We start from the raw sequence: 24,472 nt of genomic DNA on the forward strand, positions 1-24,472 counted from the left end.
CCCACGCAGGTGGGCTTTTTGGACACTAGGGTTCACATTGGTGCCAGGCCCTGGCTCTCACACTTCCGTCTTACCAAAGCAGGCTGCTTCTGTTCGTTTGGCACGTTTACTCTAAGTGGGACCCAGAAAGAAATCACTCCCAAGGCTCTCCGAGAGAAAGCAATATTCCAGCATCACAAGAATCCTTGATTTTCAGGATTTACTTCATAGTTGGCAGGAAGTGAAGTGAGGAGTTGTGCTGTGTGCTGGTATCCTACTCAGCCACGCTCGTCACAGAATATCCAGGAGGCTTTGCTGCTGGGGAGGACAATTTGTCAGGACCCGCCAATATTTCAAATACTGGCACACAAGAGAGGTTATACTGTGCTGAAGTCTAGTCTTTCCAGCATTAATAACAATATCGGGGAAAACCCAATTATTCAGAATTATTTAATTAGATAAATCATGGCATAATTAAAGAGTGGAATGCTATGCCTATTGAAGAGAAAATGAGAAAGATCATGGTGTACATATATATATGTATATTTTAAAATAAAAGCAACGGTCAGAGCGATCGGCATAGAACACTACCACTACAAGTACATTTGTGTTAGATTATATATGTATTTTACAAAAAAATAATCTCAAGGATATTCAGGAAACTCATGACAACAGTAACCGGTTGAGGGGCTGGAGACGGAGGAGATGGAACTTCCGGAGCAGGAGGGAGCAAATTACCGCCTGCCATTTGGGACTTCAGATGTGCCTACTAAAAAATATTAAATAAAGTCTCAAGAAAACACTACAAATGAGGAGGTAGGGGACAGAAACTGTTTTTACCAGAGGCCCCCTCTGGAATGCTGGATGGGGGGTTTCCTATTTCAGAACACAGCAACCTGGAGGGCTCGGAAGGAGGCCTCACCTGGAGCCCCAGAGAGAGCGAATTGCAATTTGGAGTCAGTCTGTAGTGAGTGGAGAAGCCTGAGGCAACAAGGCAGGAAGGCTCTGGAATGGGGTTCTACCCTGTCCCCAGGGCCAGGGAGAACTGGAATGCACACCTGATTTCAAAGCTTGTTGGGGGAGCCATCTTGATTTGTTCTAGAGTGTTCTGGGAGAAGTGGAAGAAGTCCTCTCTCCCCAGTGCAATCTTGGGCTATTTTGTCCCAAACCACAGAACTTAAGTAGCTTAAACTTCCTCCTTTGGATCTAAGAGTAACAACTTCCAAAACCTGTGTGTGTGTGTGTGTGTGTGTGTGTGTGTGTGTGTGTATTTTATTTTTGCAGAGAAGTAGTATTTTTTGTCTGGGCCAGAGCACAGTCCTCCTTATAATGTACAGTTTCCAGGAGCTGTTTCTACAGGAAATCCTTTCTTGGCTTTAGGAACAAAGAACACTGAGTGCAGTAACTCAGTAGCAATCTCCAGTCCCCATTCCCAGCTTTGCCATTTATCCAGTCCACAGCTCTGCAACAGACCCAGGACCAACCCAAGGTTAGCCAAGGGACAGTTTGATTGGTTTAACAGAACCCTCTGGAGACTGAAGTAATCTTGCGATGAAGACTGTTGAGTCCATCCACAAATCAAAGGCTCCTTTGAAATGCCTGTGGTTCTTAGTTAGATCTTGATTTTCTCCTAGTCCCTCTACCCTACCAAGGAATCCAGGAGTCCCTAAGGAAAAAACAGAGAAAGGAGCCATTTGTTTGGAAGGACACCATCCAGGCGTGCCTTCATGGCTCCATTGGTTAAGCTGCCAACTCTCAGTTTCGGTTCAGGTCATAATCTCAGGGTCCTGGGGTAGGGCTCCTCATTCGGTGTGGAGTCTGCTTGGGGTTTTGTCCCTCGCCCTCTGCTGCTCTCTCTCCCAAAATAAATAAATGAAATATATATATATATGTATATATATATATATATATATATGTATATATATATATATTTAAAATAAAAGGACACCATCCAGGAGCTGTCACAGCTCATCCCATCCTTCCTGCTTCGTCCTGGGGAGTTTAACTTTTGTCAGAGATTCTTTTCAATCTCAAACGGCATCTCAGACTCTGTGCCACTGGGAACTTGCCGCGTTCTTTCCCCCATTGACACCCCCCAAAGAGATGCTCTTTCTCTTCCCTCCAGGATTGACCCCCCCCCCGGACAGGGAACCCTGAGAAGCCCGTGTGGACGCTGCCCAACAGGGGAAAAGTTGGTAGAGAAAGACCTGGTGAATTATTATAATTTTCTTTAAAGAGTCTTTGGTTTCAAAATTTGTCCCAGAGACTTTCTCAGTCAACGTCTGTTTTCAGTTTCAGGAAGTGGGAGGTAAAAAGAAATCTTAGAAGATGGCTCCTTTGTTGCCTCTCCAGACCTTCAGACTCAGCAGACCCCAGGAGGTCTGGATGTGCCGAATCAACTCCGGATAATTTTCTCTCAAAATGTTGTAATAACTATTTTCAGCACCAGACTGAGCGTCGTGGTTCAGTATCACTTCTTTGAACAATATAGGAAGAAAGATGCTTCTCACAAGAAAGAAGAAAGAAAACTGAGACAGTCAGCAGTGACCTGTAACCCCAGTCATGCCTGGGACCCCTTGTGCCCCTGGTCTCCCTGCATAGGATGTGGGTGTCCCCTTACTCCGGACAAACAGAGTTCGAAATCAGAAAAAAAAAGGGGGGGGAGTGTTTGGTGTTTGGGGGGTTTGCTGTAGACTGCTTGTCCTCCTCTAGAATTGGTATTTTGAAACCTAATCCCCAGCCCGATGATGGTGTCTGGAGGGAGGGCGTTTGGAGGACAGGTGTTTGGGAGGTGATTAGGTCATGTGTGGGGAGCCCCCAAGAATGGGAGAAGGTGCTCATCAAGGAGACTGTGGAGAGTTCTTTGACTTATTCCTGCACGTGAAGACCCAGGGGGAAGTCTGTCCTCAGAAGCCAAGAGGCCAGGAAGCAGACTTTCACCAGACTCCGAATCTGCACCTGCTTGAGCCTGGACTTCCCACCTCCCAGAACAAGGAGAGGTCAGGTGCTTGTCATTTCAGCCGCCGGGTCCAGGCAGCCCGAGTGGACTACGACTGGGATGGAGGCGGTAAGACTGAGCTGTTCTGGAAAGGCAGGTCTATTCCCCTTGTGAACGGTTTGCATAATGTACATCTGCCCAAAATGTCCAAATGTGAGACAACGATCAGCTTGCAACTTTAGAGCCTGGCAACATGGTAAGGGGCTCTATGACTCATTTATGACATGGGGCCGGAGTGCTGATCTCCCCATGAGGCTGGGTTGGTAAGGGGGACGGCTGGCTCAGCCAGATGAAAGCCGCCTGCTGCTGATGGGTTTTCTGGTTCAGTACAGAGAAAACAGCATGCACCACATTGGTGGCTGTGTACTGGGCATCAGCGCACCTGTTAATTTTTCCCATTAATGACATGCCCCCTGAAGAGCAGATATAATGGGAATAAATCCTTGATAAATAAATAAATTTGCAGGTGCTCACTGTCGTTCTCCGTAGCGCACTTGACTTCTCCAGCTGAGTAAGCGAGCTGAGCGGAGGTATGGTGGCAATCTCCGCCCTTGTATCTTTCCAGTCCCTGATGTCACTACTCTCTGCAACCCCGCCAGTGTGGCTTTTGGCTTACTATTGCCACGGTTAGAGGAATTTCTAGTGGCTTCCGCTTGGCCTTTTTTGCGGTACTAGCATTCCCTCCATCAGTCATAGAAACAATATTAGGGGCACCTGCAAGGTTCAGCTGGTCAAGCGCCCCACTCTTGATTTCGGCTGAGGTCATGGTCTCAGGGTCGTGGGATCCAGCCCCACCTCTGGCTGTATATTCAGGAAGGAGTCTGCTTGGGATTCTCTCTTCCCCTCTGCCCCTCCCCCTATGCTCTCTCTCTCTCAAAATAAATAAAAGAAACAATGTTAAAGATACTGTCTGGCGTTAAGGAAATAATCTCCGGGTAGGTTTAGGGACCCACTGTGCCCACAGTGAAATGGACCAGAAGCAGACTTCATGGAGTCCCTACCTTGCCTGGTGGACAGCAGTGATGCTTTGTACCTCTAGGAATTAATGCCAGCTCTGAGTCATTTCCTAGTAATGCCAGAAAATTCTATTTCCTTTTCCCTAATGCACACTTTGGTAAAATGACACAGGTCCTTTTAGAAAAGGGTAGGAAGAAGAAGAACGGTATCAATTTTTGGCAACATGTCAGTGGGCTTTCTCAAGGGAAACTGGACTTCTCTATCTTCAAAACTGGCTCCGGTATGGGAGCTCATGCAAATCAAGTCCAAGATCAAGGTGCCTGCAGAGATGGTTTCTGATGAGACCTCTCTCTGGCTTGTAGATGGCTGTCTTCTCACTGTGTCCTCACACGGTCTTTCCTCTGTGCAAACTCGGGGAGCAATTTCTGGTATGTCTTTGTCTTCCTATAAGGACACCAGTCCAATTGGATGAAGGCCCCACCATTATGACCTCATTTTACCTTATTTACCTCCCGAAAGTTCTTATCTCCAAATGCAGTCACATTAGGGGTTTGGGCTTAAACATGTGAATTTCGAGTCTGTAACAACGCCCAGCTAGTCTTTGGGAATTCATCGCCAACATTTGGCTCCTTTCATCCTGGGATCCCATCACGTCCATTATGTTCAGGGGTCCCAGTCTCGTGGCAGCAGATCCCCCTGTAACTTCTGGCCTTGAGGAAAACAACAAGTTGGCAGAACAACTTGGGGATGCCGAGGCTCTCCTTGTGAATTTCTTTCTCACAACCTTGGTGAACGTTCCTCTGGAGAAGCCCATGATAAATTCATCCTAGAATTTCAATCTCCTTACACCTCTAGGTTGCTCTGCAGACACTAAGGAAAAACTAATGTTTCAATTTTATTGTGTTGGTTCATATATTAATCATTTATTAATTATGCTTTTTTAATGAATGAAAATGTAGAGCTGTACCCAGGCCCTCTAGTTAAAACATTGACTTGGGGCCCTCAGCCAAGTGAGACTGTCAGTGAGCTTGGTCTGACGCAACTTTGTGTGCTGCCACCTTGATCCTATCCACTTAAGATCCATTCCCATTCACACTGGCCAGGTATCTGTCGATATAAATTGGGGGAAGTCATGCAATTATTTTGATGTGGATCACAACCCCTCATGGGTCACACTTTGTACTTGACCCTCCGGAGTCTCAAAAAAGGAGACAGGTGGTAGTGATAGGGCCTAGAGAGAATCAGCTGAGCTTAGTGAGACAAGTACCAACGAGGCCATTACAAACATCTCAGACAAGAGGACACTAACCCCTTCAGGCTGTCGAAGGTCTGCTTCCACCAGTTAGCACTACAGGCTTGTAATCTGGACATGTAGAATAATTTCCCTAAATATGGTTTAGCTAGGTGATAGTTTCCCTCTTCTAAGCTTATCTCATCCAGAAAATAAAGTTTGCAATATTTCTAATTTTTAGCAAAATCTCTGACTAAAATACAGACCCACCTATTATTAAATTAGTATGCAATTTCCTCCTTTCCTGTTTCACTATCCTAGCCTTACCCACTCCCCAAGATTAGAATTTATCTTTTACCTAAAATCAGTTCATTTTTATTGGAGTCAGTTTACTTTTTAACAATAAATTTAGAAAGACTGTTTCTCAGTCTGAGTTTCATCAAGAGTAATGGTGGCATTACATTTTGTTGCCAAATATTGTCAATTTGGTTGGCATAATACCTTATATTAAAAATTTTTTTTGCTTTAATATCATGTGTCCTATTCAACTATGATGGAGAGAGCATGACATTCGAGCGTGAGGTGACAATCTTGTCTTGATTCTTGTTTGTACCAGCTCTAAGTTCCAGCAAATTAAACAGTAGAACGAAGAAACCATGCTTCTGTAAGGAAGACTAATTCCAGGCTCTGAGTTCCTCAAGGTCAAAGACTTTTTGCATTTGCATTCTGTGCCAGCGAATGTTCTCGAAACACTTCACTTTCTCCTGTATGGGTCTCAGGAGCCTGGTGGTGAGATGAAGCCCCACGACTGTTTCTAGTCAATTATCCCCAAAGGAAGACGCCGTGGCTTCTGACCATCTCCTGAGCTCAAGGCGCTCAATTCCAGTTCCCAAAGAGTCATTTTCTGTCACCAAGAGATGAGTATCAGGCCCCATTGCAGAGACCCAGAAACAGTGTAGCCAGCATGGGGAGGTCTTGAGATCAAAGTCTCCAGTTGTGGTCGTCATTTGACGGTCTGTGTATGAGTCCAATCATCACGCTGCCCTCCTTAAACTTATACAATGCTGTCCGTCAAGTTTTACCTAAAAACAAAACAACAACAACAAAAAAACCCCTTATATTGTAGGTCATTACAGGTCTGCCCCCCCCCCCGCCCCCCAGTATTCCAGGATGCTGCCTGGGCTTTTCATGGCTGAAGCTGGTGCAAGAACTGGGGCCCTGGGTGAAGCCTGCGCTCGGTTATGAGGGTTTTCTTTCTGTGTGAGTAGAAAGGAGGGGGAGAAGCGCAGCACAACGACCATCTCCTGAGCCGGCCTGGAGTCAGTGCGCCCGGGCCCTGTGGACGCAAACCGCCTTAATGACGCGCGCGGGGTCAGAGGTACCGAAGCGAGAGCCGCGACACAGCGTTTCCGTAGTGTAGTGGTTATCACGTTCGCCTCACACGCGAAAGGTCCCCGGTTCGAAACCGGGCGGAAACACGCGCTAGTTTATTTGTTTTTCCTGAAATGCACTTAACTTGATTTCAGAGATTCTAGAGATTGGAACTTTTATCTGCAAACCACGGAAAATGTCAAATCGTCGCCCTTCCCGTTTGTTAGAAACGAGTTTTCCTGAGAGCCCTGCGCTGCGGGTCCCGGGCCCTTGGGCGGAGGGGGAGGCGCGGGGACAAGGAGAGGGAAGCGGGGCGCGGGGAGGATCACAGTCTTGGGGTCGGGTCTCCACGGAAGGCGCCCCCCTCCCCCCAGAAGCCGAGTGGCAGGGACCTTTCACCTGCCGAGAAACAGCCGCCAGCCCCTGTTTCTTGGCAGGCACAGATGTTCACCCCCGATCCGCTGACCCCGGCGCCGGGGAGCAGGTGCTGCGGGGGCGCCGAGGGGGCGAGCGCTTCTCGGGGGCTCGGGGCGCGGCCCCGGGCGCGGGCGGCAGCAGGTGGGACCGCAGCCCCCGCGCGGCACCTGGGGGGCGACTTCCCTCCGGCCGCTCGGCTCTCCGCGCGCAGCGACTTCTGCCCCGGCTTCTTTCCCCGCTGCCCCGGGCTCTGGGGGACGAGACAGCCCCGGCCTCCTCGCGGTGGGAAAGGCGCCCTGCAGCTCTCCGCGCGCTTCTCCCGGGCGGTTCCCAGCTCAGGCGAGCCGAGGGGGCTCGTGTCGCCCAGTCTTTGGAGGCCCAACCTAGGACACAGCCGTACCAGGTCAAAACAATCACGAAATGCAAAAGGAATGATTATACACATATGTATTATTACTGTAACATAAAAATATGGGTGTTTGTTGCTGAATACTGTTATTTAATAGAAACAATAGGACCAGGTAAAAGTAGCCTTGAGTAACTAACAGCAGGATTAATTGAACAAATAATATATGTGAGGAAACATAATATTTTTATAAAGTTTCTGTCCTTTGACGCAGAAACTTAAACTTATTGTATATTTCGGTTTGTAGACTACATTGTGTCTGCATAAAGTACATACATGTCATATTTTTTCAAAAGGAAAACAAATACAATAGGACAAATTAAACATATTACCTATATTTAATGACATGGGCTTTTTCTTCCTGTCCCATGATACTGTAGGATATTTTTACTTTTTGTTTCCTTTCCAGTAACATTTCACTGAACTGCCTGCAGCCTTCACGACATTCTTTTCTTTGATGCAGTGTTGAAGCCAAGACCAGTTATAGGTAAAATTCGTGTTGATATGCAGGTCTGTTCCGTTCAAGCCCACATTACACTGTTCCTTGTGTCATTTCGGTGTGGTGGTATCCGACATGCAGATCACCTGGCACAGAGTCGGACCACAAACAGCTTCTTTATGAAGAGTAGCTAGGCTGTTACCCTATGTATTTTAAGGGAACTAGTTTCAGTAGCAATTTTGGCCTGGCAATCTGGAAACGGTTGGGTTGTGCGAAGTTGCAACCGTGTGTCCCTCTCAACCTACTGATTAAAGCAAGCCCATAGGCTTCAGAATATCAGGTTTCTGAACCCAGACAAAAGAATCAAAGGAAACTAAATTCCACAAGGAGGCCTTCATAGAATAAAAGAGGCCTCTGGTTGCCCTTATCCCCTGCAGAGGAGCAGAGGGGCAAAGAAAGACAAACCTATTAAGACCTCCATTAGGAGCAACTGGAAGAAACTCCAAGAGATTTTTAAGGTTTGTTGGTGGGCCTGCTTGACCCAAGCAGAGAATTCCATGCAGCCCAAACCACCGCTGATTGTCTCTGCAGAGGAGACAAAGCCAAAAGGGGCCTGAGGGAAAAGGCCACAAAGTGGAGAGAAATATTCATCCAGGCACCCGCAGGGGCAAGGCCCATCCAAGGCACTTTGTATTCAACTGCCAAGAGCCAGCACTGAGAGCTGAGAGCAATCTCTCCAAGGCTCTCTGGAAGGAGAGGAATCTTCTGGCGGAAAAATAATAGCCAAGCGAAGACTGGAGAGCAAAGAGGTTGCCCAGCAGCCCAAAGAGCCCGGCCCTTCAGCAGGAGAGATCTCCCAGGGTTTGGAAAACTAAGGGAGCGGCAGTAAAGTGCAAAGAGAAAAGGGACCGGAGAACAAAAAAATCTGATTTTTCAGTTCACCTTCTACTGAATTTTTACTAGAGGACAAAGCAAGTGCCGACAGCTGTGAGTTCACACGCAGGGTGCCGACGCCAAGAAACGCACTAAATACAAGGAACATGAATTCACAGCTTTTATTTTCACATTAAAAACCAAATTTATAGTGGCATAATGGAAAATAAGCAAATGAGTAGTTGATCTGCCTTGTCGAAAGACAAGAGCTCTCCTTTCTGCAAAAGAAAAAAAGGAGCGAAAAAGTATCTTTCGAGTCTTGCTCAGATACACGTTTGTACAAAACGGGTCAGCGAACTTCAGAAGCAACAAAGGGCACTAGGACGAGACATGGGAGGGTTGCAGCGTCCAAAAGAGAAAAGATAAAGGCCCCAACTCCGAACTCGCCTTGGTCTCGGCTTCTTTTGTCTCAGATTTAGGGCGTCTTAGTACATTTGGGACGCAGAGGAGTCAGACGCTCTGGAGCGGGAAAACCCTCCAGTCCTCTAGCCCGGCCGAAGCCAGTCCTGTCCTCGAGCGCCACCACGCGTCCATAAGCCGCACTGCAGCTCCAGATTTCGGGAGCCGCTCGCGATTCCGCCCCGGGCGAGCGCGGACCCGCGGAGGCCGGGCGGCGGGGGCTGCAGGGTCCGGGTCCCTAGGGTCCCGGCGAAGCTGACCTGCCCTGAACGGGCCCCAGGAGCGGGGAGCCTGCGCGGCGGCGGCCCCGCCCGGGCTAGGGCGGCTACCCGTGCAGGAGAGGGAGCCCCGCTAGGGATTTCTAGCGGCTGCTGCCGTCAGTTTGGGGTCTCAGTTTTCCCGGGAGGAAGCCCATCCCGCTCTTTCGGCGCCGGGAAGCCTCTTTTCTCTTTCTTTATAGAAAAAAGAGCATTTATTTTAACCTCTTAGCGGTGGGGGGGGAGTGGGCAGGAAATGTGGGCCGGGCTGGGCTGGGCAAGACTTTAACAAGTATAAGTAGCAACCCAACCCTAAGGCGGCCGGTTAGCTCAGTTGGTTAGAGCGTGGTGCTAATAACGCCAAGGTCGCGGGTTCGATCCCCGTACGGGCCACGTGTGTACTGCTTTACCTTTTCTGTCCGCCACGTCCGCGTGAACTTTGCGGCTTCCCATCCAGCGACAAATAGCCTAAAGTCGCCGCTGCTGAGCGGTGAGTTCGGAAGCTCCACTCTTTTGAAAGAAGAAATCGCGTCCAGGCGTCCGGTGGGGAGAGAGGTGCTCCCTTTCGGGACGCATCAGGAGGGTTACAGAATACTCGCAGCGCTCCGGAGACTTTGTCGCGACCCCGCGCAGGCTTCCAGAGGAGCCGGGGGCGCTGGGGCCGCGTTGCCGTCCCCGGGGTGGGGGGGCGCTTGCCGCCGCAGCCCCTTCCCTCCTCGCGTCGGGGCACGGTGCCCGTTCGCCGCCCGGATCCGCGCAGCGCACGGCTCGTTAGAACTTTTAAGTACTCCGGTCCCAACCCCGCGGTTCTGCGTCTTGGTCTACGCGGTGCGGACGCGGTGGGGGCGGGGGAGCCTCGGGCCGCCCCGGGTCCTAGCGCCCGCCGCGTTCTGCCCCCAGGATCCTCCCGGGCCTCTGCCACCTGCTGCTCCTTGGCCCGCGCACGACCTCGCAGGCTGCCAGCGCGCTCTGCTCTTCCTCCTGTTTCAGAGTCTGGGGTACTACCAAAGTGGCATTAGCCGTACTGATTACGTAATAACGTAAGCAATGTCTCAAGCGCGGTGCCGGCGATGTGGGAGATGCTCAGTGCATCCGAGAAAGCGGGGGCTTCGCCTGTGTGCTCAGTGCTGCGCCCTTCACGTCGAGAGCAGTGCCGAGGTCAAAGTGAAAGGCTGAGAAACCCATTTAAAAAATTAGTAAAGGATACCTACTTCTCCATGGTATATTAAATACTATACTCAGAGATTTGTGCAAGGACTCGACAGGCCTTTGCTGACCTCGAGGATGAAGGGCAGCCCTGCCGCTGGATGCGGAAATGCGCTGAAACCTGAGCGTGACCGCTCGCTGACAGCCTGCCAGGACGTCTCAGACGCACACCTGCCGCGAGGAACCGGGCCTGCCACACCTTCATGCTAGCCGGATGAGCCCCCTGGGTTTTGTTTTTCTTGGATGAGGTCATAGCTTCATGTGGTCTGTAACTAAATGGGTGTGTCCCCAGCCTGTCCCTTTTCCACCGGTCACTGCTCACCACTCTCTCCCAGATATAACTCCTATTCTGAGTTTCACGCGTATGCTCCCTGATGTCCTTACGCGTGGAAATGTAAAAATGAATATCAATATTCTCTTTCTAGTTACACAAAATGTCACATTGTACACACTATTTTGCATTGTGCTCTTTTCACTTGAGGTATCTTGGAAGTATGGCTTGATCAGCATATACCGAGTTCTCAAACAGCATACTTCTATAATATATATAGAAACAGAGCCCATTTTCAATTGAACTGGTCCAGCTAGCCAGAAGTTCAAGCTGAACTTTTGAATCCATTTTACCCCTGACTCATGAAGTATACAAGTAGGGCTGGCGAGAGGGCAGGAAGAGGGCGCCTTTAATTTTCTGTTATAATGTGAATAAAACACTTTCTCCGAATTTCCAATAGTACTAAAGTAGCAGCGCCAAAGCACACTGTTGATCAAAGGAAATTATGTATAGATTTATTCAAAGGCAATTTTCATAAAAAGGTAAAACTAGGACTCACAGAGATACAAAAATGAGCATGTTGTTAGACAATAAGATATTTTCAATTGTTTTAGCTCACAAAAGCGAAGTCTATCAAATTGTTACAACTCACAGCATAGACTGAGGAAAGAGAAAGAGCTTCTTTGTAGATCTAGAAGATAGAACTCTGTAACAGCATCAACAATATTCCAGACAAACAGACAATATCCCAGTCACCCCTCTGTAATTCTTGCTCCCCCAGATCTTGAGTTAACAATTATAAGGGTAAATGGAAATTATTTTCTCTGATTATATAGGGAAAGTGCCCTTCTTCTACACCCCCCCACCTCCTTCCTTGCAGTGTTTCTTGGATATGTAGTGAATCTGAGTCCTGACTCCAGGCTTCGGAATAGAGATCAATGTCTCTATGGATGAAGTCCAGTCTTCAATTTTTACCATGCAGAGTATCTCTAAGGTTGTGAGCCAAAAAACCTCTAGGTATATAAGAATGTACCTCCAGAATTAGGTCAGGGGGCTCTCAGGAGATTGACGGGAGACTCACAGGGTGCAGCCCTTTGCCTCTCAAGGAGATAAAGAGAAGTCAATATTCTTTCTTCAGCTTTGCTGTAAACAATGAGTCAGTGTTTATACTTTTGTCATCACTTTGGTCATACCCTATATACATGTAAATACGGTAAATACTTCATAACGTGTCTTCTCTTTCGTCTATTGATAAGGAAGCATCTTTCTGCTGGCGGGATCATTTTCTTTCCCCACCACAGTTTCATGAACCCACACGCTTCTTTTCTTTCTTTTTTTATTTTTAAATCATTCTTTAAAACTTATTTTCAACATAACAGTATTCATTGTTTTTGCACCACACCCAGCGCTCCACGCAATCCGTGCCCTCTCTAATACCCACCACCTGGTTCCCCCAACCTCCCACTCCCCCACCTCTTCAAACCCTTCAGATTGTTTTTCAGAGTCCACAGTCTCTCATTGTTCACCTCCCCTTCCAATTTCCCCCAACTCCCTTCTCCTAACTCCCCATGTCCTCCATGCTATTTGTTATGCTCCACAAATAAGTGAAACCATATGATAATTGACTCTCTCTGCTTGACTTATTTCACTCAGCATAATCTCTTCCAGTCCCGTCCATGTTGCTACAAAAGTTGGGTATTCATCCTTTCTGATGGAGGCATCATACTCCAGAGTGTATATGGACCACATTTTCCTTATCTATTCGTCCGTTGAAGGGCATCTTGGTTCTTTCCACAGTTTAGCGACCGTGGCCATTGCTGCTATAAACATTGGGGTACAGATGGCCCTTCTTTTCACTACATCTGTATCTTTGGGGTAAATACCCAGTAGTGCAATCGCAGGGTCATAGAGAAGCTCTATTTTTAATTTCTTGGGGAATCTCCACACTGTTCTCCAAAGTGGCTGCACCAACTTGCATTCCCACCAACAATGTAAGAGGGTTCCCCTTTCTCCACATCCCCTCCAACACATGTTGTTTCCTGTCTTGCTAATTTTGGCCATTCTAACTGGTGTAAGGTGGTATCTCAAAGTGGTTTTAATTTGAATCTCCCTGATGGCTAGTCATGATGAACATTTTTTCATGTGTCTGATAGCCATTTGTATGTCTTCATTGGAGAAGTGTCTGTTCATATCTTCTGCCCATTTTTTGATATGATTATCTGTTTTGTGTGTGTTGAGTTTGAGGAACCCACACGCTTCTTGAGCAGAATTCTGGAAATCTAGACTCAGTAGGATGGTTATGGTCTTAAAGTTGTTGAAGCTACACCATCAGGAGTGTGTAAGCAAGCGAATCTGGCGTAGTCATCTTTTCCTATGAAGCTTTGAGATGGTCTCTTTGTTGGAGATGAAGGTGATTGCAAGACCTTTCCCAGCAAAATGACTATATAGAGCGATGACAAAAGATTTTAAATGTTGTGATTGATTTATTAGTTATAATTTTCCAAGGCAAAAGGGCTGATGAGAATTCATAACAACCATAATGCCACTAACAAGGAATTCTGGTTGTTTCTGTACCATGCAAAACAACATAACAAAGCCAGTCCAAAAGAAGTTCTAGATAAAATAGCTGTAGACATAATGACCTATCATATTTTCAAAGAAGATAGAAAACACTGCATTTAATTTATAGAAGTGAATAAACATAATTTCCACAGAGAAAAAGTCTTGAAATGGACATATGCTAATCCTGAGACATCCTATGCCACAAGCGTACAAGTCACATAGTAGGAATATAAAAGGACAATGTCAACAGTATGAAGCAAAGAGGCTTGGTAAGTCGGGAGTAGGTTCTACATATTTATACATTAATGACTTATTAATAATAAGTGATGTAAGTCCCCAATTAAAACTCAGTAGCCCAGAAGATGCTAGATTCAAATTAAAGAAGTGAAGTTGCGACTGAGTTTACATAAAAGAAATTGCTGGGATTATGACTGATTACACTCTACCCCTGTTGTCTATTATCAGCCAAACAACACCAGGAATTTATATGTTGATAGAAACATCTCATGGACAGTAAGAGCACTGATGAATCTCTGGGAATTTCCCATTTGGTGTAAATCTTCTGCAACATTTACATTAACATTTTATCCATGCAAATTTGACTTAGGGAAGACTAAGCCTTTCTCCTTCTCTTCTCCCTCCTTCTTCTTCTTCTGATTTTTAAGTCTTCTTGTGCAACTTATCTGTAGTAACATATCAAATAGCCGTGGTTCTTTCCAGCATCTCTCTTTTTGCAGGGTGAAAGAAGAAATCTTTATGATTTTCTGGGTACCTCCTGGGAAGTCTCAAAGACAGTTGTAGGTGGAAAAGATATCTTGAAAGTTTTATTGTACATTTAGGATTTCATTTGGGGAGGACAAAAATTAAAAGTTGTCAGGCCATTTGAACACTCAGGAGAAGAATCAGATCATGGTTACTGGAGAAAATACTTGGCTACTTGTTTCAAAGTTACAGTAAAACATTTAAAAATAAGCATGGAAGGTAACATGATTGTCAAGAACTGTAGCTCATTCCTATATGAGGAAACTTTGTTGTCTCAAATGATTAAAGACAGCACAGTCAGCATAAACTAAAAAAGGTTATCTCTAAAATAAAGAATATTTGCTCTCCAAGAAGGGAAAACCAAAAGGACCCTGTCATATTATGGGGAAGGCAAGAAGCAGTAAACCAAAGAAACAGACACACCAAAATGAAGCAAACCTTAGATTTTAATACAGTTCATGGCTTTTAAAACTCAGGTATTATAAAGGAGGATAAATAAATACGGTTTTCAAATTCTGTCCTTTGTTATGCTCTTCCCCATCCTGGAACACTTGGGCACTGTATTTCAGGACTGGCTTCAGGAATTGACAAGGTTGGAACTAATTCCATACTATTACCAAGCTGTCCCCAACATGGGTTGTGTTCCCCTTTGTTATTGTCAAATGAATTAATCAATCACTAGCGATTGTAAACACTTGTGTTGGAATTGTTTGTAACAGAATAAGCATTCCAAGTTTGTAATTTAGGTACTTAATTTTTTTTTATTCAGTTGTTTACAGTGCTTTTCAACAGCAGCTTTCCAGTGTAAAGGACCCTTGGAATACCAAAATTCTGACTATTGCCCCAGATGAGTGGACTGGCCCATCGAAGCATAAAACCAAGGAACAGGAGGCTCTTGAGATGTAAGAGAAATAATCTGTCTGTTCCAGCATGTACAGAAATAAACAAACCAACCATTAACAACCATATTTCAAGATTTGATTTATAAATCTGTTTAAAACCCAAGGCAACTGCTAATAAACTGCCAGACAGACTTATTTTCAAATATTTTTCCTGTTGTGTGCAGCCTTTTTATTTGTTTGTTTTGATCTGCCGGTCTTGTTTTCTTGAATTTGTTTTAGTCATTATCTTTCTAGGAATATTTCATGTCAGCCCACTATAGAAAAAAAATCTTTACTGAATCCGTTATCTTGCAAAACTTAAAATGTTATATGTTCTGTCGTTTCTCCTAACTTCCTTCCTCCTCTTCCTAAGTTTGGCCAAAGACATAGGAGAGAGGACTCAGCTTTTCTATCCATCATGCAGGCTGCGGGGGTGGGGGTGGTGGTCTGGGGATATATCAATAATGGTATTAATTATGGAGGAGCCTCCCTTTCATCTGTTGTGAGTTTGGGGCAACCAGCAGTGTCATGGAGGCAAATTGGCTCCTGGTTGTTCGCTTCATGATTTAGACAAGGATTGACAGGTACCCAATAGCATATGTGTTCCTCCCTGATGGAGTTTTTGGTAGGTAGAGGGCAGGAATAACACTTTAATATATGATCTATAGGTCTAGTGGTATTTTCAACCTTCCCTGGATTTAGTTTCTGCTGAGAGAGAATACTGCAGTATTAATGTTACATGAGGCTCTAACTGAATGGGGGGGGGGACGATCTGCCTGCCTTCTACCTTTCTGAGATCTTAGCTGAAACCCCTGTAAGGAAAGACGAAGAAGAGGAAAACAAACTGAATTTGTTAACACATTTACCAGGTAAAGGTGGGAGACACCCCAGGAAAGACAGGTAACTGTCCACGTGGCTCAGAAGTCCAGCTCGTGTAGCACCTTTAACAAAGGACTATAAATCGGTGGTGAAATGATGGAACAAAGGAAGGCAGAGTCAGGACAAGGGTAGAGATAAAAGTAAAGTTTGTGATTTCATTTCCAGGCAGATCAGCTCTGAAGTTGTCTCTGGGGATTAACCTTCGTCTTTTCAGGTAGAGAGGGAAGGAGGGACCTCTGTGTAAACCTCTGTCCTGCTTCTAGGCAGGTTGGGGGTGGGACAGAGAACTTTTTGGGAATCTGGTTCTTCTCACTTGCTTTCAGCTCGCAATAATTCGTATGCCAAAGTGGCAGATTTGGATGGTATCGGCTGACGCCCTTCACCACCATCTTTCTGTTCACAACCCTTTGGAAGTTGGAAGGGGCAGAACAGCTAGGAATAAAAGGAAGATGAAACCAAGTTTACTCTGGAGTGTAGGTGGGATTTCAGGCATGGGGCAGGACCAGGTTAGTCAGTGATTCACAAGGAACTCCAGTAATAAACTTTGAAATCTCTTTACATAAGATGGAAGAGCCCATTGCGTGGGGCAGTGCTACACATATGTTTTAGCTTACGAACTATGATATCACCTAAGATTCAAGTACGTGATAGTCCATTTGTGATTTATTTCTTCAAAATGTCATTGAGCTCCAGTCTTGTCCTTCAAACTCAGTGGCTTGTCTGATGCACAAGGATGACAGCTCTTAGGGTTGCCCAAAACCAGAACGGTGAGAGTGTAAGTGTCCCTCGCGCTCCCTTACTTGTCCTCATAAACCACGAGTCTGACTCAAACCAGACTCCATAGCTTATTACTTCTTGGTCTGACCCTGACAACCAGACTCCGTCATTTAGCTGAAAATGTTGGCCATCACAGAATCAGAGATTGGAGACTGAACTTCCAAGACAGAGTGTGAGACGTTGCTTTCTATCACCTATGGCAAGATAACTGGTGCTTGGGGCCTAACCTGGTCTTCTCTATCATCAGCAAAGCCATCGCTTTGACCACTTAACAGAAATGTGACTCATTTTCCCTTCATCCCAACCCTCATGATGGGATGCAATCACCTAGCAAGAGACTCTCCCTCATTGGTATAACAATTGAACATAGGCTTTACCTACCATATAAATTCTTCAAGGCCTCTCCAACATATTCCAGGGCAAGGACACCGTTGAAAATAGAAAACGAAACAAAGAAGGCCCCGCTGGGATTCGAACCCAGGATCTCCTGTTTACTAGACAGGCGCTTTGACCAGCTAAGCCACAGAGCCCCTTTTTGCATTCATGTTCAGTTATATCATATTTATACCATCTTCTGTGAAATGTAGCAATTTGTCAGAAATTTACTTGATTTTGTGGCAAAGGGAAGATAGCTGTGTTTCTGAGATTTTACTAAAACAGAAACTTCAACATTTAAGAAATGCATTCTTCAATGCAAGGTTTTAAAAATTACAAATTAAAAAAAAAGGGGGTTAAATTCCCATTTCATGGTGACTATTGCCATCTAGAGGAAATATTGGATATTGCCGCACCTTTTAATTTGGTTTCTGCTTTAATTCACTCATTTTGTCCACAAGTGTGTGCTTTCCTTATAGAATTTGTAATCTAGAAGGAGGTAAAGAAAGCAAGTGTAAATAATCCGCCCTAACCTCTACCCTAACCCCCCCACAAAACAATGACGTAACCACTACCGCCAGGTTACACACCTACAGTGCTACCTTCTGAGCCACCCTGCTTCCAACTTGCCCAAACCAGACAATGTCATGCCCTTTCTTTCAAGGACAACTTGGAGCTCCACAGATGTGTGGCTCAGCATGTGTTTTCTCTCTTCTGTCCCAATGGTGCACTCACAGATTGCCTCCACTGTCCCCAACTCCAAATAACACCGCCTTTTCACCCACCCCCTTTATGTCTGTGTTTGCAAATTTCACTGGGATGTAGGAGTGGAATGGCTAATTAATCCCAGTCTCCAGTCCACACTCCCCCTGTCCACACAGCCTTGTCCAAGCTTGACACTATTCAGATTTCTACTTTGTAATCTAACATGTGTAATGAGTCTCATCACTGTTTTTTTTTTTTTTTAATTCGCATTTATGGTTTCTAAAGACTCTGAGCATCTGTTTATGTGTCTGTTCGCTACTGGCACTCTGTCTTAATGACATTGACTCTTTTCTTATAATGAGCCCATGTTCTTATTGAGGTTGGTTTGTCTTTCACATTGATGCACAGGGGGTATATTGTGTATCGTGGTCATTGGGCTACTGTGAATTTTAGGTCTTGCAATATTATCTCCCAATGTGTTTCCTGTCTGTTGACTTGTCAGTGGAGGAACTTAATGACAGATCTTTGATTTTGTTAAGGATTCCTCTCTTCCACCCCAGGGTTTGTAGTTTTAAAGTTATGCTTAAGGGTCTTTCTCTGTTACTAAGTTAAAAAATGTTCTCTCTAAAAAACAAAAGCTGTATACATTTTCTTTTTCACATTTGAGATGTTGATCAACCTAGTATTGAGTATCCATCTAAATAATATCTAGATTATCCATCTAGATAAGCGTTTTTGTTTTTTATATGACAATCTATTAAAACTGTATCTTCTGGTTCTCATAGCTTTGGTTTGGTAAGGGTCTCCAAGATGTGTGGTTGCTTGTGTGGTGGCCTTTTCACATTTTCATGCAATTACATATTTAATAAAATCATACATTTTTCCTATCATAATATCTATCTGCAAGGTCAGGGAGAATCCAGTTCTTTCCTAATACCCCATACAAATCATCACATGGAAATAATATATTTTAATAAAACAATTGTTCAAATTATATTTTACGAATTTCCCATCAGATAACCTTCCCTAGATTGGTTTTTTGTTTATATTCTTGTAAGCCTGGGCCTATGTTTCATGGACCTATAAAGTCAATTCTAGGTTCCCCAAACTATAAACAAATATTTTGGTTCTTCCAAGAAAGATATGAGAAGACAGATTCTAAGTTGCTGGGATGGATGAATGGGCAAAGTGCTGAATTTCAAGTTTGCATGAGTCCAATCCTTGCTTGTGGCAAATAATCTTATCTGTTAATTTGTCATCTTCAGTATGAACTGCAAACCCCTCTTGGTTCCAGAAAACCTATGAATTTCTATTTTGCACTGAGACAATTTTATTATTTTTCTTTCTCCTATAATCCTGCACCTTACCACCAGAGCTTGGGAAACAAATCCTACAAGGCCATGTTTAATAGGTACACTATTGGCTCTTTCTACCATGGTCTTAGCCCACCATGGATTTGGCATAACTGCCCAAGTTCATCCATTTCTAAGTCTACTGGAACTTTATCCTAAGCTAAAATGTAAAGTGAGAAGACCTTGGGTGACACAAAAGGGTTATGTGACCCATCACCTCCTGGGCCTAGTGGTACTCACCGGTGACTTGACTTTCAAAAGGCTCCTCACTCTTCACTAAGGCTCCGGAGAGCAGGGCCCAGAGTTTGAAGGAGATGGTCTTTTCCATACGGTGTCCGAGGAAGGAGGATAGAGAGATTGTTTAAAGGAGGTAAAATTTCTCTTCTACACTTTTAGCATTTCTGGCTGGACCTAAAAATTAAACGGACATCAAGCAGATTAATAGGAGAAACTGTGTACAGACATTTCATTAGGTAATTTTTACATAGATGGGCGGCCCTTACAGGATAAACAAAGGCTCAAAGAAGCAGTTAGAGCTCCCTGCCTACATAGTAGGTCGAGCCAATGGGGTGAAACCAGACAAGAAAAAGGGGTGGGTGGGGGGGAGGGCAGTTAACTGTGGACAAGTGACTAGGAAGATAAGGGTTAGTTTTCTCTGGGCCCGGAGGCCCGGGTCTGGCGATAAGAAGCCTTCCTTCCTCCCGGGACAGGGAGGGGCTCCTTCCACGGGGTACTCTACCCCCTGCTTTCAGGAAGAAAATGGAAGGTCCACAGTGCTCTTCCTTCCACCTGCTGGTTTTTGAGTGCCTTTAACTCAAAATTATCAATATGCCAGAGACGCATATTTTGGGGGTGGCATGCTCTGAACCTCAAGAGTTGAAAACACGTATTTGTGTCCCATCCTGACGCATAAATATCCTGAGCTGAACCCCAGCTCTGACCCAGCGGCAAATAAAGGGAGCCCAGGACAGTGCTGCTCGCTCACTCGGCGTGTGATGTCCGGGACCTTAAGATGCGTCCACCCCGCGGCTTTGCCGGGACTTCCGGTGTAAAGTGCGCACCCGCGGGGTTTTAACCCGCAGCACCTGCACGGGGCGTGGCACGGTAGGCGCCGCAAAACACCCGGCCTGGGACAGAAGGGGTGAGTATGAGGCAGTCGGGGAGGGCTCGAAGGGGGCACGCATCGCGAACGCGGTTTTACCGAAGTTTTTCTCGCGCGCTCACAGATGGCTTTACTGGAGGCTATTTCCAGCCGCTGCGCCAGGGAGACGCGCCCGGGACGCAGTTAAAGATTCCCCGTGTTTAAATAGAGTCACCTGTCCCCCAGCTGGGTAATTAGAAACATTTTTCGACGTGTTTGTCCAGAAGCTTTTGTATCTGGGACCAGGAAGGTATTCGTCAGCTTGTGGTTCCATAGTGTAGTGGTTATCACGTCTGCTTTACACGCAGAAGGTCCTGGGTTCGATCCCCAGTGGAACCAGTGACGCTAGTGCTTCTTTTTCTGCCCCGGCTCGAAGGCACAGCAGGTTTGTTTTGGGTTTTATTTTCAGTGCTTTTTCTTTTCTTTTTCTTCTCTCTCTCTCTCTCTCCTTTTCTCCCTCTTTTTTTTTTTTTTTTTTTTTTCCCCAAGTAAAGGCCTTTCTGGGAGTGCTGATAGGAACACAGACTTACGGATCGTTCGGGAGATGCACCTTCCTGCGCCGCTCAGCGGCAGGAGCGGAGCATCAGGTGTCGCAGAAAAATTGTCTTGCTCCTGCCACGTCCAGCCGCCCCCAGGGTCACAGGGAAGCCTGCGGGCTCCAGAAGCAGATCTGCTCTCCGAGAGAGCGAGCGCCTCACCTGCAGGAATTCCTACGATTGTCCACCCGGGTGAGGGGATTGGGTAAGGGTTAGCAGGTGCAGCCTGGGCCTGGGGTCGGGACCCAGGCCAGATGCCCGGCCAGGGGCTGAGGTTCTGCGCCGGAAACCGGGCCAACACACACTGAGCCTTCCCGGCCCACTTCAACGGCACTTCCCTTCCCCGGGCACCCGTGCCATGAACGGGTCCGAGCTGCCAGTCACCTTTCCAGTATCCTGATCTTAGCTAGGATTACAAAAGTCAGAATTGTCACAGATTTGAAGACTATATGACAGAAAGGTACTAAAACCACAGAAACAAAAAGCAACTTGAAGGATAAGGGCTACGTGGATGGAACAAGGCTGAGAATAAACTGATGTACTCAGAGAGGTGGGACAGATCATTGAAGAGGGAAACAACAGGTCTATCTTTCTACACAAGGAAAGAGGCTTCTGTAAAACAAAAATACATGATCAGAAACGAAAAATTCAACAAGTAGATCAGAAAATGTGCAGTATTCTGGAACATCAAGCAAAAGCATAGTGCTGAAGGAGAGAAAAAAATTATAGTGAAGGAAAAGACGAGGATGTGTAATAGCTAAATAACACTACTTCTAAAGTAAATAATAGGGAAAATGCAAGGAGATAAACCTCAAAAAATCAGGTACATATCAGAATGCTAAATACAAACAAACGAAAAATTCTAGGCAGTCGGGGATCACTGAATATTCAGTCAAATGGACTACTGAGGAAACAGGAAAGAACATAAAATCTTCCAGAGAGGGAAGAAAAACACAAGTCACAAAAAGGATCAGTTAGCAGAACAACCTGGACTTGTCAAGGTTGACATCAGAAGCTAGAAGACAACAAAGCAGTGGTTTCCAATCTTAAAGAAGCTGAAGTCCGCCCTAGGTTCTCTGTGAAACCTGAGTATCCATCGAGTAGGAACGTAAAAGAAAGACATTTTCAGATGTACATTTCCTTGTACGATTTACCTGTAGTACCCCCTTCCCCGGGATCTCTGTAAAAAATGAAATGTCAGTTGAGAGGTAGGGAGACTGGAGACACAGAGAATACGAGCTAAAAATGCATTACAGGAGAGGAGCAAGGGAGAAGCCAGGGTGACGGGAGCCTGGTGTGTTCACAGCTCTGAGGGAGCCAGACTGTATGAGGTCAGGAACATCTGGGGAAGACAAATTCGAGGAGGTGGGAAGTGGAGAGCACCTCGGATGCGGGTAGACAGCCCCAAATGAACTATCCATAACTGGGGGATGAATTTGGGGCTGAAATGATAAGATCTGCTGAAAACTGTGCCGATAAAAATAACATTACTCACTCCAGGTGGGAGGAGCGTTTGTAGTCTGTGAGGACGATTTAAAACTGGGAAGGAATAGATAAGGAAGGAAAAGGAATAAATAAGGAACTCTTGGATGCAAATGATAGGGTATCTACAGAGAAAACAGAGAATCGGTAAGTGTTTAAGATCAATAAATGAGTTTAACACTTTTGCTAGCTACTGTTTGTAATTTTAATTCTGAAGCCTACAGAAAATAAGGCTTGAAAAATTATACCTAAGGAACAATGACAAATTATGTATAATATTTACACAGGAAGAGTTATAAAATGTTATGGAAGGCCAGAAACTGCTCAAGTAAATATAGAGAGACACCGTATTAATGAGAGCTAGAGCTTTATAAAATAAACATGCAAAGTTTCTTTATAATTATAATATATATTAAGTGAGGGTTCAATCAGAATTCCAACAGATTCTGATACGGGGAAGGACTAGAGAGCTTTGGCAAGCTAAATCATTTTTAAAAAGAAGAAAAAGATGGTAGAACTGCTTTCCCTTGTAAGTATTACAGGGGCTGCAAAGGGTAACATATGAATGTTAAGGATAATATATGAATGTGAATATATATGGCATTTTTGCAGAAGTGTATAACTAAACCCGTGAAACAGAATGGATGGCACAACATAGACCAAAGCAAATAATGAAACCCTCGTGTCTGACGGAGGTGGCAGGGCAGGGCAGAGGGCAAGGTCAACTATTAACTTTAAGTATTGCAGACTCAATTATCCATATTTGGGAACAAAATCCATACTTTATACATAAAAATGAATTATTGGTAGATCAAAGATTTTAGATATTTTGGCGAAAGCAGTGGAGGAGAACTGCCAGAAACCCTCAGCCACGGGTCTACCAAGAGCTGAGAGGCAGAAACCACGTGAGTCACAATTTCTGTCTCTTCTCGTTAAGACTGCTATACCTGACCTGCTCCTTTTCCAGCCTCTGCCCATAGGAGTCTGCCCTGGGCCTTACACTTGGAGGGAAGGCTAAGGTGGCTGGAGGACACAGAACAGTAAGGATGCGCCCCTGGAGGTTAAGATCCAAGTTTTATTCCTTAACCAAGTGAAGGGCAGCTTGATTACCATTGCTGGGAGCCGGGAGCTCCTACTAGCCTCCTGGCTTACCCCCAGGCCAGCACCCATTCACACTTCTCAAGCTTTCTGTACTGAGGTTCTTTGTGAGGTCCTGGAGGAAAAGCCCCTTGTTTCTCCTGTTGAAAAGCTTTTCAAAACAGGAGCAGCCATGCTGGTGTAAAGGAGATACAAGTATGGTCCGAGTATAGACAGATGGCGGCGCTCGGGAGAAATGAGTCCCCCAGGCCCCTAGCTTGGCCTGCTCCCTCTGGATTTCTGCTCATATTAAAAGAAAGTTCCTTGAACGTAAATCTGTCTTGTGGCCATTCTTTCTACCATCTGCCTTTCTCCAAGACCTCTCTCTGTGCCTTCCCCACATTGATAGCCTATTACGGCCAACATTTCGGCCATGATCAGCTTCATAAACAGACTAGCTGAAATCCTGCAATAAGACTTAATCCGGAGGATGGGCAAAACTCTGCCAGCCATGTGGAAATAAGCACGTCACCATCAAAACAGCCCAAGATGGCAGTCATTTAAAAAAGATGCTTAGTTTCGTGCCCATGTTTATAACCTCACCGCTGCACGGAGACTTCTTCCATAGAAGTAGCAATGCAATTTCTTATTCTTTTTAACAATGGCTTATTTGATCGTGCTTTTGGTTTGTGCCCCCGTGAACTAGTGCCATCCTGCATTTTAGGCCCTTAAGTCTTTAGAACAGCTGCAAAAAGTGGTAATTCTCATTAACATTCCCTGACACATGACGATGATGAGGCACAGAGAAGTGTAGAAACCAGATCATGAGTTCCACAGAGGAGGGCAGCTTTCTCTCGGCAAAGGTCACTGGCAGCTTGTGCAGGAGGCTCCCAGACCGCTCTTCGTGCATTCATAAAAGGATACCTGGAAAATGCAAAGTTTTTCTCATATAATTCCCCTGCTCAGTTTATACCAGATTTGCTGGTGCTTATTCCAAGCTGCATAATATATATGAAATATAGACATGTGCTTGGTGCTGAGTACCACTGGGTACATGCCAAGCGAGCTCTCTCCTTTTT

At 45.4% G+C, this 24,472-nt stretch overlaps 4 non-coding genes across 4 annotated transcripts; 3 read left to right on the forward strand and 1 right to left on the reverse strand.

Annotated features, from left to right (window-relative positions):
* The first annotated feature begins 6,570 nt into the window (after nt 1–6,570).
* Nucleotides 6,571–6,643, forward strand: TRNAV-CAC. Its single transcript has one exon. It is a non-coding gene; the product is annotated as a tRNA-Val (tRNA).
* A 3,063-nt stretch (nt 6,644–9,706) lies between these two features.
* Nucleotides 9,707–9,780, forward strand: TRNAI-AAU. Its single transcript has one exon. It is a non-coding gene; the product is annotated as a tRNA-Ile (tRNA).
* Nucleotides 9,781–17,181: 7,401 nt separating this feature from the next.
* On the reverse strand, nt 17,182–17,255 carry TRNAT-AGU. The gene has a single exon. It is a non-coding gene; the product is annotated as a tRNA-Thr (tRNA).
* A 3,309-nt stretch (nt 17,256–20,564) lies between these two features.
* TRNAV-UAC lies at nt 20,565–20,637 on the forward strand. Its single transcript has one exon. It is a non-coding gene; the product is annotated as a tRNA-Val (tRNA).
* The last annotated feature ends 3,835 nt before the right edge of the window (nt 20,638–24,472 follow it).

Source organism: Enhydra lutris, unplaced genomic scaffold (genome assembly GCF_002288905.1).
Source record: "Enhydra lutris kenyoni isolate GAN:26980312 unplaced genomic scaffold, ASM228890v2 scaffoldscaffold93, whole genome shotgun sequence".
Classification (NCBI taxonomy): domain Eukaryota; kingdom Metazoa; phylum Chordata; class Mammalia; order Carnivora; family Mustelidae; genus Enhydra; species Enhydra lutris.